Source organism: Desmodus rotundus, chromosome X (genome assembly GCF_022682495.2).
Source record: "Desmodus rotundus isolate HL8 chromosome X, HLdesRot8A.1, whole genome shotgun sequence".
Classification (NCBI taxonomy): Eukaryota; Metazoa; Chordata; class Mammalia; order Chiroptera; family Phyllostomidae; genus Desmodus; species Desmodus rotundus.
Window position 1 is genome coordinate 98,770,663 of NC_071400.1, and position 17,353 is coordinate 98,788,015.

The following is a 17,353-nucleotide window of genomic DNA, read 5'->3' on the forward strand; positions in this document are numbered from 1 at the left end:
TTTGTAGAGTCGTTTCAGGTTCACCGCAAAATCGGGCGAGAAGGTGCAGAGATTCCCCATACGCCCCCCGTGTGGACCCGTGCGCAGCCTCCCCCCTCACCAGCATCCCCGCCCAAGTTCATTTTCTGCAGTGAGTGAGCCTGCACGGACCCACTGTCATGGTCACCGCAAGGCCCTAGTTGCCAGCGGGGTCCCCCCTGGGTGCTCTACAGGCTATGGGTGGGGACAAAGGTACCGTGAGAGGTGCCCACCACTACAGGATGGCACAGAACGAGTTTCTTCCCCGGAAACCCTCTGTGCCCTGCTGCTCACCCCGCCCTCCCCACACCCCCGGCAGCTACCGATCTTTGCAGTGTTTTGCCTTTTTCCAGAATGTCATAGAGTTAGAGTCACACAGCATGTAGGCTTTTCAGAGCAGCTTCGCTCACGTAGTCCTAGGCATTTCCGGTTCCTCCCTGTCTTTTCACGGCTTCGTCGCTCCTGTCTTCTTAGCGCCCAGTAATATTCCTCGGTCTGGGCGCACCGTCGCGCGCCCGGGTCCTGCTGAAGGACATCCCAGTCGCTCCCACGTTTTGGCACTGATGAATAAAGCCACAAGGAGCATGCGTGGTAGGTTCTTGTGTGGACGAAAAGAAGGCACATGAGTCATGAAGCCGAGGGATATTACTGGGTCTTTTTCTTTGAAGTTTTGAGGACACTCACCAAACTCATAAGCCCAGTCTCAAAAACACATGCAATACACACACACACATGCCCACACGCACACAGACAGCAAACCAAAGAAGGTGCACGTGCTTCTCCTTGGCACGCACACCAGCTCACATCTCCCGCGGGAGTAAGCAGACGATTGCTAAACACATCCTTCCTTTCTCTGGAAAGTAAAGGAAGGCATGTGACATTAACGAGAGTCCCCTTCCCGAGCTGCGTGGGCTGTTACCACGCTTTGAAGTAAACTGGGGCATTATGCAAACATCAGCTGGACGCTTTATTTCGAAATCCCTGGGGTTTGGGGAGGAAAGGCGGACTATCGGCCAGACGACCCTGTCATGCCAACTGTCCACAGGAACACTAGCCTTCCGCGCGAGTCAGGTCACGGGACTATTCGAGATCCTGTCACGTTAGAACGTCAGCATGCCACTTGTCAAAGCCAGAAGCCACGAGGTCAATTTTACTGTCCTAACCCAGGAGGTCGGAAGGGACTTACCTTCCCTCTCTGCTGTGCATGAAAAGGTACCTTCTCTCACTAACTGACAACAAACAGGTGGGATAATTTGAAAGTGGGAACAGATGTCCTCCTATCTGTTGATCCAAAAATAAAATTGATATTTGAAGATTCATGGATTTTCCTGGACCTCCTTAAAAGGTTGTAAAAAGCAATCATTCCTGCATTGGGTTGGCCAAAAAGTTCATTCATTTTTTTTCCATACGATGGCTGTGGTGGCGCTTAGTTGTCCTTAACTTCATTTAAAACAACATTGTTAAATGTGACAGCTGTCCTGTCAGTGGGCATTTAAAAAAACATCAAAATCGGTGAATTTTTGAGTAGTCATTTTACTATTAGAGATGGAAGAAAACATGCAACATTTTTAGCATGTTATGCTTTATTATTTCAAGAAAGGTAAAAACGCAACCGAAACACAGAAAAAAGATGTGAGCCGTGTGCGGAGAAGGTGCTGTGACTGATGGAACGTGTCAGAAGTGGTCTGTGGAGTTTTGTGCTGGAGATTTCTCACTGGACGATGCTCCACAGTCAGGGAGAGCAGCTGAAGTTGATAGCGATGAACTCGAGACACTAATTGAGAAAGATCAGTGTTTTCCTACATGGGAGAGGCCGACATACTCAAAAGGTCCAAATTAATGAAGTTATTGGTGACAGTGAAAAACGTGCCTTTTATTTTATGGAAAAAAACTAAATGGACCTTTTGGCCACCCCAATGCATTTTTTAAAATGTATGTACAATGCTTCATATCTTGACAAGTATCTCCTGGAATACTGTCAATGATAAAAGAGAAAAGAGCATACTATGGTTTCTGTTTAACCCCAAAACTCTCTGAAATTAAATATGCATGACTTGAAATGGAACGTATAATCATGTCTTAAAAGCGCTGCAAATTTAGAATTTAATGAGGAAAACTAATGTAAAATTAGACCGAATGAATCATGCCATATGCCGTCCTTTTAAGTAAATTGAAACCTTTTTTTCGTTTTCTTCCTTGTTGCCTCCCCCTCTCTCATCACAACGGGCCTTTTGATTGGACTATTTCTGGAAGCATGTTAGTGATTGAAATGGTATTTGCTGGGATTCAAACTCCTTCAGAAGACAACACAATTAGGAAAAATAATATAAAAGTAAAGCTTTCCAGAGAAAAATTGTGGAAGAACAAAAAAATTACAGTACTTCTGTATTCGGTTACTATTTCGAAATCTTCAATCTGATGAGTTTAGCATTCGAGTTTAAACTGAGAAGAGACCTTTCCAACTCCTTCACATCACAGAACCAATGACATTCTTAAATGTTTTTTTTTAATGAAATGTACTTTTTCCAGAGAAAAGGAAACAGGAAAATAAAAATAAATAGTCTTAATCATCTGGAAAAATGTTACTGCAGAATATCTTCTTATCCTCTTATTTTCTGGGTGTTTCTCCCTCATCATTTTGGAGGGGGGGGAGTTTAAAATTTGTTTTAACCTATGAAACAGGATGTTTTGAAATGCAATCGATGACTATCTTTTGAGGGGGCTTTTGAGACTTTTGAATGGATAAGACATGCGGCAGCTCCTCTTCCAAGATAACTGGAGGGGACAGAACTCTGCGTCTTGAGTCTGAGTGTGTGGCCTCCCGAGGAAGACCGGTGGGGTGAGCGTGGCCCATGACCCCCGGTTCACCACGTGCAAGGTGGGGAAGGCAGGGGCTTGGACCGCGAGTGTCACCGCGCCCCGGGCTGCGTGGTCCCTAACTGTGTTCTCCAGGCTCGGGGTAGCTGGTGCAGTATGTTACTGGTTCCCTTTCTAACGAGCGGTTGGGTCTCATTGTTGTCCTCGGGCATGAATGACCGTCCCTGCAAATTAGCAGTGATGAATCAAAATCTATCGCTACCCGTCGACTGAAAGACGAAGCATATATTTGTGAACATTAAAGTCAAATCACTTTATCTAGTTCCTCTCTTTCAAAAAATGCAATGCTGTCTGAATGTCTTATTACAGAAATTATGCCAATTTCCCCGCTCCTGCTTGCTCTTATCACATCAACTGGAAAAATTAATAACGTGCTTGAAGAAATCCAATATTTACCGGCATTTCTAATTTAATTTTTAAGCGAGCATATGTTGTTTTATATCGTACGTCACGGTGTAATAGTGACCGATTTTTGTATCATGGAATAAATCAATAAATAGAGGGTGCTCATCGTCGGTGCTCAGTTTTGAGTATAAAATGAGTTTTTTTCATCCCCCAAACCATTCTGGTTTTGCACATGGGCCTGACCCGTAAGCACTGGGTTTTTCGCACGTGAATTTAGTGTTTTAAGATTACGATTTTTACCTAGCACGTCTTCCAGCTCAGACGGGCCCCACACTGGGCCCGTTGCCTCCACATGAGAGCGGAGTTCCAACCCTTCTCAGTATGGACACAGACCCCAAAGCCGTTCCCTCCTCCCCTGGTCCATCGGCCCCGCCTGCAGTCTCTCAGCCTTTACAGTGGGATTTTCCTCCCCCATCCCCACCCCCCACTGCTAACTTCCCCCCAAGTGAGCGTACGCTCAACTCTTCTGCATTCAAACCATCTAGCCTCAATCCCACTGTTGTACGTAAGTTTTCACAGTCACTCTTCTTACCCTCAAGGAAACGGGAATATTGGGAGAGAACAGCCAAGTGTTGGTGACGCCTCCTCTTTTCCCTTCTCTAGACTCTTCACTTCTTGCAATTCAGAGGCCACCTCTGCAGCAGAATTGAAACTGGTTTTGGAGTTAGCTTCACAAGATGAAATTTTTTTTTTAACCTGCTCAGCTTTGCAGGGTTTGAAACCACGCTCGTGCTCACTGTCTGCTTTTCACCAATCTCCCAGCTCTCTTCCTACGGCTGCACTTTCTAAATCTGTCCAGCTGCAACCTCTCTCTCTCCCTCTCTCTCACTGCCACCTGCCCTTACTGCTGATGTTTGTGCAGGGTTTACACTCAGTCATCATCTTGTTCCCGCCACACCACTGGCCGCATGCTGACCTCCGGGGCTACCGCTACCTCTGCAGGCCAGTAACTTCCTCTCTCAGGGCTCATCTCTCCTTCCAGACTCCATTGCAGTGCCTCCCAGTCATTCCCTGTGCACTTGCCCCAGTGACTGACTCGGGCTTTATTGGAGAGAGCATTCCTATCCCTCTGCCCAAGCACCTTACTCTTCTGATTACAAGTACAACCCCCCAGACCCCAAACATCATCAAGCTTAGGTCGCTGTGACTTCCCTCCTTCGCCTTCAAACCAGCCAGGGCAAGGCTGTCTCAGTGTTCACACTATTCCCTCTCTATGCGTTAATTCATCCAGTACGACGAACTGAGAGCGACCAGGTGTGCTAACTCTCCCCTCCCCAATTAGCGTGAGTTCTAGACAGAGCAGAGGTGTGGACCTAACATAGGAGGCGGGCGGTACAGGCCAGTAAATACACTTATAAGCATTAGTACAAAAGCTTCCTGGAGACGCCTGTGTGGTGTTGTGGTCCAGGTATGGTGTGTGTGTCCCCTGGTGTGATTAAATGTCAATTTACTAAACATAACAGGTAAGAGAGAAGTGTAGGCAAGACTTGGCGGCTTGACTCACGGCATAGAGGGGGGTGCTCTTCATGGAAAACAGGAGCAAAACAATGAACTTGCAGCATCGTCAACTCGAGACCCTTGGCAAAACTAGAGGGCGCATCTACCAGTTCCTCGATCATAAGGATGAGAGAGTCAGAGACTTCTGTGACCGAGTTAGAAATCTGGGGCTTACCACTCATTGCCCTGTAGGTACTGTCGGCAACTATGGGTATTGTTTAAAAAAGCTCCCATTACCGGGAAAATAAGGATTATTATTTCAGGGCGCTCACAGTGAAAATGTAGGTGGGATGCCACGGTGGTGCAGCCCGAGAGGCAGAAGGGGAGAGAGGGGTCGAGGGGAGCAGGCAACGGGAGAGTGAGACACAGGGAAGCCTGGGTGGCCTCCATTCGGACTGTACGCTGTCCGCCTCCAAGGTCCCTGATCACGCTCTGCCTATTGGGTTCAATCCGAACTACCCACCGTGGTTCACATCCCGACACATGGGGCTCTGCACTTCATCCCGCACGTTGACCATCCCACACGTACAAGATGAGCTGAAGTCTCAACTCAAGTCCACACGCGCGGGTTCTCACCCCTTGGCCCCAGCAACTTGAACACCTTCCAAAAGGCCATCAAGAACCCCCACAGCTTATCTGCATCTGTCCCTTGCTCCTGCCCGCAGGACACTCGAGGAACAGTGGCCATCGTGTGACCCCTTTGCGGAGGATTCACTTGTTCGTGCCTCTCTCTGTCCCTCTGCAACTCCGAAAAGTCTGCTTCGGGGCAGTGTCTTGGGCTTAATAAGTGAATTGATCTGGGGGAGGGACTGTCAATTTTATTAAGTCCTGATGGCTAAGGTTGTCGGCGTAGAACTCCGCCTGTCATTTAGAAGTGCAGACATTTGGAGAGTCCAAGGGACTCGCAGATCCGTTAGCTCAAACAGCCCACTTTCCAGACAAGACCGAGGCAGACAGCTGTTCGCTCACATGCACACGAAGCCATCGGTGACCAAGGAGACGTGAACGCCAGCTCTGGAGGGGGCCCAACGTGGAAGCGAAAATTATTTCAACTCCTGTGATTAATGTGTCTTTGGTGAAAGCCACACTGACATCTCTCAAACAAAATGTCATAAGTGAAAATGTTTACGAAAGTCTTTTCACCGGAAGTTTACTGGTGGTTGTCTGTTCTACAAAATAAAACGTGTTATTTATACAGATAAAATTAGTACTTGTATACCATACTGTACTGGTTAGAACAAGATCTTTTTGTTTTTACTTAAAAAAAAAAGTATTAGCGCTTTGTAGTTGCATTTGCAAAGTTCTGGTCTCACCTGGCATGTTAAAACATATTCCTTTAAATTATATGATTTTAGCACCTTATGTAACTGACAAAAGGCAATGAGGGGTGCCCAACATGGACAAAGAAATTAGTCATAAAACTGAAGAACTTGCCTTCAAAAATAGCTATTCCTACCAATGTGGAAAAAAGATATTGTTGTTGGAGTCAACTGCAATTTTATTTTTAACCACCCCTCTCCCTTGGAAAATATGGCTGTGGTTTGAAAATTCATATTCCCTTACAGCTCACCTTCTTGGTCCTTGAAGTGAGATTTCAGGGCTGGAACGCGTGGTGAGCTTCTTTGGGAGGCCGAGGTTCCTGCTGGGTACCTTCTAAGGAGGCACTCCTGAATGTTAAAGTGATTCAGGACGTCTTACTAACTTCCCAGCCCACTGGCCGATAGGCACATGGAACAGCAACACTCTCCTTTCTGAAGAAGCAGTCCCAGTTCTAGTTCTCGTGTTTAGAAATGCTGTCTGCTTGATGTGTTCAATCACGGGCTGCCACGCACGCAGCCAGCGAGTTAGAGCATCTTGTGAGGAAGAAAGAGCCCTATGAACTGGAGCTCCGCAGATCTCACTTGTCACCGGAGATTTTGCAAAACAGCGGTGAGTTCCTGATTTTAGTTTGTCCCGGGGCGGTCTTCTGAGGCCCTAACATTGATCTCTAGACAGAAAGCGGAGGCTTTCGGGGAGGTTGTCTGCAACCTATTAGTTCTCAGTCCCTTGTTTACTCTTGACCGTCTCCTTATCACAGAGAGGAAGGCAATTACCTGGTTAACAGGAAAAATAAAGTTTGACCCAAGTTGTCGAGGCGACTGCTTTGTTTGAAAGAGAAGCCCTGACTGGTATGTAAATGACATTGAGAGATAAGTCATAAAACGAGATCAAGTAACCAAACCGTGCAGAACCTCCTGTCTGTTCCTGGTTAGGTGGATGGATGATAACACAGCGCAACAGGGTCAAGTGCAGGTTACAGCCCAGGAGCAGAGCAGACTGCGCTCCAAGCCACGGTGACTTCACTGGATTCAGAATGCAGTGTTAGCCCTGGCTGGTGTGGCTCAGTGGATTGAGCTGCAGACTGTGAAGCAAAGGGTCACGGGTTCGATTCCCAGTCAGCGCATGTGCCTGGGTTGTGGGCCAGGTCCCCAGTAGGGGGTGCACAAGGGGCAACCACACATTGATGTTTCTCTCCCTGTCTTTCTCCCTCTCTTCCCCTCTCAAAATAAATAAATGTATAAAATCTTTAACAAGATGAACACAGTGTAAGTGAGGACAATTCTCGAGATCAGGAAAACAGTGTGCATGCTGGAGAAAAGCAGAAAAGCACATTAATTTTTATCACAAGTGAAAGTAATCGGGAAATAAACCGTAAAATCACTTAATTCCAAGCAACAGTTTTTCCTGTATAAAAAATCTGAAGGCGACCCTTCCACCCATGCTGTGGTGGGCTGCCGAAGGCGTAGGCATCTATGAGTTTGTCTAGCAAGTACTCAGCCATGTAAGATGAAAAAGGCAGACATTTATGGAAGAAGACACAAGGTACAAGAAACATTGTGCACAGGACAATGACACCTCAGTCCCCTTCAGAGGAGGCACCTTGGGACCACACACAGTTCTCCCAATCACCATCAGCTGCCCCATCATATTTTCCTGAATCTCATGGACGGTCTGAAATCTCTTCCCTTTCAAAGGTGATTTTAGTTTTGGGAAAAGCCAGAAGTCGCAGGGTGAACAAATCTGGGCTGTAGGGGGGCTGAGTCACCTGGGTGATTGGATGTTTGGCCAAAACACTCTGCATGAGTCGTGATGCATGAGTGAGCACAGTTGTGATGAAGCTGCCAATCACCAGGTGCCCACAGCTGCAGCCTTCTGAGACATCCCGATAGTTTCCACGGAGGAATGTCCAAGCTTAACGCAAAATCTGATGCAGATTTGTTGCTCTACTGGCTCAGTCATTTTGAGTGTGACAGCCACACAGTACACACGCTCACTCAACAGCGTCTACCGCCCCCACTGACTAGTACAGTGAAGTTGTCCTTGTTCACGCATGTGCATTCCAGTCCGTTCTCCTTGGCTGCCAGGTCACATTGATGTCACACAAACCGTTCTCGTTATATTAACAGTGGTTGGACTACTTCTGGACAGACCTCATACCTGAAGCCGTGCATCACCACAACTGGGTTCCTTCATTTGTTTAAGAATGTCCCAACTTGGGCTCTGTGTCAAGGTAGTTAAGTCCTTTCCCAGATGAAAGCCAGGGCGACATGGGGCTGGTGCGGCTGGAAAACTGATTTTTAAACTTCACGTGATCCGAAATAATGCAAACGTAGTCCCGCGGGGCTGGAGGCCGCCGTGTGCACCGCTCAGCTCCAGACTTTGGAAGAACAGACGCGGGCCAGTCCCGAGTCTGATGTCTCTGTATCTGTGTTTGCTGCCTCTCCCCGCTGCATTTCCTAATTGTTGGGTAGTTTGCAGTGTTGGTAACATCCTCCGGTTCTGTGCTCTTCCCGTCTGAAGGCATCGTAGGCCACAACACTGAAATACGTCAAGCTTACCCAGTCTCCTAAAGAGAAAATCAGGGACGGATAATCGAAAAGTCCTCTAAGGTAACTAGCTTAATTGAAGCCCTGGGCTCACCTCTATTGCATTGTTCCGGTTGGTTCACGCCCACCTTTGGAAGTCGGAAATCTCTGACGATTGTGCTTCCCTGTCAGTTTACAGATACAAATTGTACACGAACAGTAACTCCCACCCATAAACCCCCAGTAGTCTGCCCTATGCGAAGCCACTCCCCTTAGACTAGTAAAAATCCATTACGAGTTAATGACATAGTGCTTTCGATCACAGGTGTATTCTTCAATTGAAGGAGGAGCACCGGCTCACGTCCATGAGCGAGAGCAGGGTCACCCCGTCAGCTACGACTGCCGCAGAAAATTGGGGCTGCCCGGCTCGGGGTTCCTGACACCTCTCCTAAGTCAGGCCAGGGTGCCCTCACCTCTCTCGAGCTGGTCTACAGAGACCGTCTCAATTCCCATGTCATCTCTCCCTCAGCCCACAAATTCAGAGAGTCACGACTCTGTCCATAGAACTTCAGAGTTTCACTAAAATCAGTTCTGTCTCTTTCTTTCCCCATGGCCTTTGCTGTGGGTGCAATCTTTCATAAATTGGTTGATTGACTGATTGATTTGACAGAGAGAGACACACACATACACAGAAACCTCGATTTGTGGTTCCACTTACTGATGTGTCATTGGTTGATTCTTTATTTAAAGGCTTTATTTATTTATTTTTAGAGAGAGGGGAAGGAAGGAGAAAGAGAGGGGGAGAAAGATCAATGTGTGCTTGCCTCTCATGCACCCCCTACTGGGGACCTGGACTGCAACCCAGGCACATGTCCTGACTGGGAATCGAACTGGCAACCCTTTGGTTGGCAGGCCGGTGCTCAATCCACTGAGCCGCACCAGCCAGGGCTGTTGGTGGATTCTTGTATGTGTCCAGACCAGGGATCGAACCCACAACCTTGGCGTACGGGGACGACGTTCTAGCCCACTGAGGTGCCCAGTCTTGTATCGGACTCTGTTCAAGCTTTTTAAACAAACTTTGGTCTATGTGATGCGCTAGACATCGTCACAAATTCTCTTCCTAAATTTCACATCAAACCACAGTCTACGCTGTTGACAAACAAACAAAACACAGAGAAAACTTGACTGCCAGGATATGGTACGAACGCTTTCCCCTTGAGCCTGCTGTTGAACGCCCTCGAATACATTTAGCTGCTCTTTCACCCTTTAAGTCCTTCCAGTACAACATTGGCCCGGCCACAGACGCAACTCCGCCCACCCTGGGTTGGTTATAATCGGGGCAGACGCTGAGGAAAGAAACCTAATAAAGTATCAGAAGCAAGTGTAGATGTTCGTGAACAGTAGAAGGAGAACTAAACGGGCGCTGACACAATGCACGCAACCCAGTGACTGGATCTGGGCGTTGGGGAAGCATGTTTGCGGGAAGCCGTCCTGGAGACGCGGGGAGCTGTGGGCTGCAGGGACAGGAGCTGGTGGAATGGGCAGGAGCGGTGAGAATGCACTGTGATGGGCAGAGGGAGGGTGACCTGGAGGGGCCTTGGAGGGGGGCGGACATGGTTAGCTCACGCAGCCAGGTTTAAGTTCCACGTGCCTTGACCACGTCGAAGTGGAGATGCCAGGGGACACGTGAGGGGAGAAGAGAGGCCCCGGGTGGGGGGTGTAGGGACAGCCACACTGAGTGAGCAGCTGGAGCTCGGGGTGCAGGGCGTGGCCTGCGCAGAGGAAGTAGGGAGACGAGCTCTGGCACCGAGCTTTGCATTCAGGGGGGCACAGCCCGAGCTGCCCGTGCTCAGTGCCCACTCGGTCTCTTGCCTGCAGGGCATTAGAGAAGCGGCGTGTTCTGGTTAGCTCTGGAAGGATGGGCCCTGCGGTGCCCCGTTTACCACGCCCCCATAGTTGCGGTCTCACCCTCAAGGTCACCAGCTCCTGTCTAGGCTACCTCTCTGGTCCCTGCAGCTGCCTGGACTTCACCCTCTATTTTTCGTCACATAACGGCGCAAGCACCCATCACCCAGCCTCTGTCCGTGTCCCCGCTCCTGTGGCCACAGGCTAGGATGCCCACCTTCCTGAGCACAGGTGAGTGTCAGGCTCCTGGGCTGCCTCCACACTCGGAAATCCTCTTCCCACTCTCCCTCTGGGCAGCCTCCTCCTGCCTCAGGCTTCAGGCAGACATCATCTCAGGGGAGATCATCCAATTCCCATCCTCTTTCTGCAGCTGGAGGGTTGTAAGTTTTCTGTGCATGCGTTTCCACTTGCTGTGGCATAGATGGTTCAGTGGGAGAGATATTGTCCTGTTTTTACCTCCTTCGTGGCACTTGCGTGATCACACGTCTGTGCACTGGACTTTGCAGCAAGAACTAAACACACCAGGATTCTAAGAGCTGGCTCTGTGGTCTGCAACCAACGGCCCGAGACAGTGGAACAAGGCGGGGGACTCCGAAGGCCTCGGTTCCCGCCTTGGGGGAAGGAGAGTTGGGAATGGACTTCAGAGACACGTGAGCGTGCCAGCCGCAGAAGGCTCACGAGAGGAGGGGTGTGTCTTTTCTTCACGTACAGACCATGCATCAGGTTCTCCACGGTCAAGTCCCGGGAGTCTGCACCGGCCAGTGCCCCCTGGCTGATGCTGTCGTGGTGGCTGTGGGTGTTTCTGCTTTGCTCTCGCCTCCTAGGCTTCCTTGCACAATGTAACACCTGCCCATCCAGTCGTACCCGGTCCTCTCTATGTTTTAGCCTGTGATTTCTTTTTCAACACTGCCAGCGATAATGTGAGAGGCAGAATCTTGGCTGAAGCCACTTGGGTAAAGGAAGGCTGCATATTCATCCCCGTATGTCCGACTGAGCAAATATTGCTAGAGATTTTAAATCTAAGAGCGTTTTGTCTCTTTCCAAGAGGTTGGAAAAAACAGACCATCCGCTTTGAAGTGGCCAAAGAGCATCATATGCACACACAGCTCTGGTGAGAGAAGAAAGCCTCCAAAGGTATGATGATAAAGACTTAAATGTGAACAGTTCCAATTTCAATGAATATTCATCACATGGAAATAGGGGGCTCATTTAATATTGAATACTGATATGAATCATGTTTAAAAATGTAGCAAGTTTCACCATACTTCTGGCTCTTTCCTCTGTTTCACTGGGCCCACTTGAACTTGTAAAAAAGTGATCTAGAATTATTCTCTTGGCCCGAGATTGAAAGGGGCATGCTCATCTTTTTCCAGGGCGTTCTGGCAATAACAAGCACGTCCGAGACGCCCCTAGAATCTGCACCCTTTGCAGCAGGACCGTGCAGGCCACCCTTTTCGTCTCTGGCTGTCCTGGGATTTTAAGGTTTTTTCTCCGGTTTCCAGGGAGTCTGCAGTGACTTGGACTGCGTTTCGTGCCTGTGTTCCCATGGGGGGAGCCCGCCGTGATTGACAGCTCTTTGCAGAGGGGCTGCCGCGCGCCCGAGAACTTGGCATGAGGGCTGAGAAATGACAGACGGGCTCTTTGCACGGGGAGAGTCACAGATGCGTGCAGCGCAGAGTGTCTAAGGGTATTGATTCTAACGGCATCACAGCGGTGGGAACAGGAGGGAAGGGTGGGAAGAAATGCCCGCGCGTGCCGTGCGCACGGTCCTCGGTCTGCCCCCGCCTCCCTCCCATCCAACCGTGTCCCGTGGGCTAACTCCTACCCCTGAGAAGTGGCTTCTGCTATGTCCGTAAAAGCTGCCAGGCTGAAAATGGGAAAGCGGTGGGTCTGAAACGCAGAGGTGGGGAAAGCCGCGGGCCTCGCGTGCTGCAAGAGGAAAGTCAGAGAAATCCTCCCCAGCTGGACACGTGTGGCCCAAATGGGTCTGAAAATAGCGGATCCCGATTTTTCATTTTAATCATTAGCTTATTTTGTGATTAATTTTATCGGGGTCACATTGGTTGAAATGGTTACATACTGTCCTTCGATAGAAGATTGGATGAAGAAGAACCTCAGTTTTAACAGAAGACATCGATCGGTATTTGTTTTCTGTTGCCGCGTGATGAATTGCCGCCGACTCGGGGACCTAGAACAACAACTGCTTAGTAGCTTACACTTCAGTCGGTCAGAAAACCCTTGAAGACGTCGCCGAGCCTCTGCTGAGGGTCTCCCTAGACCAGAGTCAAGGAGCTGCCCCCACGGGCTGGGATCTGCCCGCCGGCCCGGGGGAGACTGTCTCCTACGCTCATTCGCGCGGCCGCGGAGTGCAGTTTGCTGTCCTTGTGGATGGAGGTCCTTGCGCGGCGGCTGCATGTGCGGCAGGGGTCTCTCAGTTCCTGGAGACCCTCGCCTGGGCCCTGTGTCTGAAAGCCAGCCAGGATGTAGTGACCACTGGCAGTGTGAAAGCCCTCTCACCTCCACTCCGCCGATGACCAGTGCGAAGGCCCTGCTCGTAAAGGACGCCCGAGACACGATTAGACCCATTCGAGCGACCTCCCCTTCAATATCTGCAAAACCAAATGATTAGGGACATAGCTGACTTCTTCAGAAAGCCCCTCCGCCTTGCTCGGGGCGTGGGGTCTTACGTTTCTGGCTTTGGAGACCAGGGCAGGCAGCGTGGAGCTGAGGGAGTCTCAGAACTGGGCAACCACAGCCAGCGTCTCTGCCGTGCATGCTCCCCATACTCAGCCACGGGGCAGCCCCCCTGCCTCCCAGTCTGCTTCCCAGTCTGCTTCTTTCTGCCGGCACAACCCCACAAACCCAAAGTGAAAGCACTACCCGCCCCCCCGCCCCGTCTTTTAAGCTGAAAGACTGTGTGAAGGAAACAAGGCACTAGGCTGTGTTTTGGCATCTCACAGTACAGGTATCCTGTTATCTGTCACTTAGGAACTCAGACATGAAAGGCAGCCCTTGAAGGTTTAATGCAAGAAAACCCGATCGTCCACAAGCTGATCCTCTATCCTGCATCTGTGCAGAGCCTTCCCTGTCACCGCAGCCACCGAGCAGCAGAGGAGAACATGAGGAAAACGCAGAGAAGGGGACCCACACCGGCCACCCTCCTCCAAAACCAGAAGGCAGCGGTCAGAAAGAGGGCAGGGAGGAGAGAGGGGAAGACCACGTACACTGCAGGGAAAACAGATCTCGAAGGAAAGAGAGATGGTTTCTGGAGGAGAGTGTCATACAGACACACACACACACACACACACACACACCCCTAACCCTCAGCAACAGTCCTACCCCTTTGCACCCCTTAACAACGACGAGATTTATACAATGCAAAGGAAGCAACCAGGAAGCCAGGACCAGTTCTTGAATCTAAAAAGTCCAAGGATGGCGAGAATTCACCAGAAGGACAGAAGACAGGGAAGGAAGCCCCTAGGTGACAAAGCAGAAACATAACCCTGGGCACTTTCAGACCTAAGCGCTTTCGTTGCTCAGTCAAGGACCTTTAGTCACCCAGGGAAGACTTTTAGAAAGACAAACAAGGACAAAAGGGAATAAATGATTAAAACACATACAATTAGAAATATACAGTTTTAGGTCACAGGTAGAGGTGAAGCAAAGAACTCTCGACGTTGCGCAATTTCGGAACATCAAGAATGAGAGGAACCTCACAGACGCAGGACAATCGTTGGGGTAGGTCACGTGCAAGCAGGTGAAGGTTTGCGTCAGATGTCTCGTGTGCAGCTGTGGGAATGATGAGTACTGTCTCAGACCTCATAGGAAAAGCGGTGTGAACCCACCAACATCGTTCGTCCAGTCTGAGGTGAAGCATGAACACGGTCAGGCTTTACGAAACTCCTGTGCCACGAGGTCTTCTTGCTCACACAGACTTTAGGAGAACAAGTGCAAATACAGAGAACAGACATGGGATTTGGGGGATGGGTGAACTAACCCAGGAGTCTTCGAAAGAAAAATGACAGCTGAGAAGCTGTGCGGGAAGCAAGCAGTCCAAATTAGGGCTGGGAATGTGCAGACCCTTAAGAAAAAAAAAATCATAAAAGAAGAGTGCCGTGGACTGCACGAGATTGAAATAAGGAATGAAAAGGATAAATAATGTCGTGTGTGCTTTAGGAGTGATGTGCTCATGTTGAAAAGGTAACCAGTGAGAACGACTGTGCCTTTCACGGAGAGAGTGCTTCAGAAGTGCCTACAGAACGTGTGGCAGACCCTGGACAGCCCCCGCAGCCACCCCGCCGTCCCCGCCCGAACCCCAGAACCCGCGGAGATGATACTGTCCATGGCAGCCCAGGGACTGGGCAGCTGTGGTTAGTTCAGGATGCGGAGACGGGAGGTGAGCCTGCATGACCTCTGGAGGGGGGGCCCAGCGTCCTCACAGGCCCTCAGGAGAGGGGTGCGGGAGGGTCGGAGGTGGACACGTCCCGTGAGGAAGAGAGCGGACTCTGACCTGCTGAGCGCCGAGGACAGGAAAGGGCCTGTGCCACAGAAGGCAGGGGGCCCAGACTGTGGAAGAGGCAAGAAAACGCACCCTGCCTGGGGGCTCCTATGGACATCACCTAGCACGGCCCTCCCCGGCTGACCCCCAGCACTGTGGAATGGCACGAGGGGGGCCTCCACCTGCAAGGGGAGAGCTGGCTGTACTCGGGGTCTCCCTAAACAGGGGCTAGGACCGCCGAGGTCCCCGGGTCCCAACGACTTTGTGTTTATACTCTGCTGCTTCTGCATGCCTCGCCAGTGCTGAGGAGGGACAGCCTGCTTCCTGTTGCCTCTTTCCGAGTGTAGCTCCACTGCAGCCATCACCACGCACATCCCTCCGACGAGGTGGGCGCCACAGAGAGACACGGGCCCTCTCCGGGCTGGGTTTGGACCATTCCAGTACGCCGTGTTGGCTCTGGAGTGCTTATGCATTCCTCGCTTGTTCCAAAGCAGAGCAATGGTCTCTTACTGTGCTCCCCATTTCCCAGCTCCGCGGCTCCAAACCACACGCTGGCCCCGTTATGAGAAACAAGAAGCAGCCCGCTGAGATCCTTCGCTCATCGAGAGTGGGCGTGCCTGAGGCAGCTTCTGCAGACCACGACTGTGGGTCGCGTCTCGGGAAAAGCGCTCCTGTACCATGCCCGATGAGCACTCTCCTATTAAACCGCAAGACGCAAAGACGTTTCTCAACTATATGGGAAAGCCATTGTGTATTTCCACCTTATGGTTTAAGCCAGGTCTGGCTTTTATCCCATAAAAGCAAAATACAAGAAGATATAAGCACAGAACCCGATTGTATTTGTGACTCCCGGCGGTTCATATTCATTGAATGTTCTAGGGGACATTCCATGAATGGAGGAGCCCCACCCCCGCCTCCCTCCCACCCCTGCCGTCACCAAACGGGCACGGGTCCCACTAGCATTGACAAACGGCTCTCTACTTGTCCATCATGAGCAACCAGGCTACTTACCCTTGACCCCAAGCAGCTAAGCAGTTGGGAGCCTGCACGTGTGATACGCCGTCCAGTAATTGTAAAGGTTTTGTGGCCGAGTTCCGTGACTCCTGGCACACGAGTGTGGACTTGCGCCCTGTTCTCCCTTTCAGCTGAAAGCCGCCCCTGACTGAATCTGTCTCTCAAACTTACCCTTGCGGCTGACTTGCAATCACACCAAGGGCCCAGGCGGTCCATTTACACATTGTGAGGCCAAACCTCCTTCGGAATCCAGTAATTAGGCAGACGAATGTTATTAAATTGGAACTCTATTACGCTGCTTTACACATATGGCATTCGGTTCGAAAAGCTCACGGATGCATTGATCCCCCTTTGAACGCTCGTGTTTCCCCACCGACTGGCCGCTCCCTGCACTGGACCCAGGGGAATGCGCCTCTCGAATATGCAGGACTGACTTTTCCATCTTCCAGCCCCGGCTCCCCCGTGCAGCACAGGGTGTGGCACATTCTCTGAAAACCCCAAAGAGTGTCCCCTGCGTATTTTCTATCCCCTCTGCATCTGTCACCCTGGAAAGCACTGGTAGAAACTATTTTGTGGCACCTCCTTACACCCTTTCAAGTTAGGCACAGAGTTAATGATGACGGGTACCGTTCCTGCGGTCTCGGGAAGGGTCTCTAGAACGGGCTCTTCCGCGATGCGCCAGCCAGTCTTAATTCTGGCAATCCTAGATGCCTCGGGTTCACGCTTCCCTGCGGGCCGAGGACAGACTGCTCAATGGAGACTCCTAAGGTCTGGCGACTTTGTTCATCCTATCTGAGTTATAAATCTTGCATTTTCTTCCTCTTCACTTTGCCTGTACCTGTGGGACACTGGGACCAAGCAGTGCTCCGATCCTTGCTGAAACCGGCTCGTTCTCGCTCCTCAGCCGTGGCTCTCGAGCTCACCGCTGTCCACAGCTGACCGAGTACCTCAGAACAGACAGAGTACGGTGTTTCCCTCATTATGGCACACCCAGCTGTCCTCAAATGCAGGGACCATCCCCAAACGCATCTGCAGACTCTCTGCGGTTTTCACTGTTGTTTTTTTTTAATCTCCGATTCCCAATGTCTGGGACCTGATACTATATGCGTATTCCACATGTTTAGAGAAAGGATGTATCAGCTGGGAGTCTACTGGGCCATTCAAGCCTGATACATATTCACTGCAACATAGTCTGGCGTTTCACTCAACTACTAGCACGCACATCCTCTTTACGAGTTACTTTTTTTCCTTTTTAACTGGCACAGTAACTACTCCACTCGTTTAAGAAGAATTC

The 17,353-nt window shown here is 50.3% G+C and overlaps 1 long non-coding RNA gene across 1 annotated transcript in view; it reads right to left on the reverse strand.

Annotated features, from left to right (window-relative positions):
• Positions 1 to 8,406: 8,406 nt before the first annotated feature.
• The window catches only part of LOC139440536 (uncharacterized), a 75,887-nt gene continuing 66,940 nt past the window's right edge, over positions 8,407 to 17,353 (reverse strand). Inside the window, exon 4 of the long non-coding RNA XR_011650787.1 lies at positions 8,407 to 8,683. This is a non-coding gene — a long non-coding RNA (uncharacterized lncRNA). The remainder of the gene's footprint in view (positions 8,684 to 17,353) is intronic.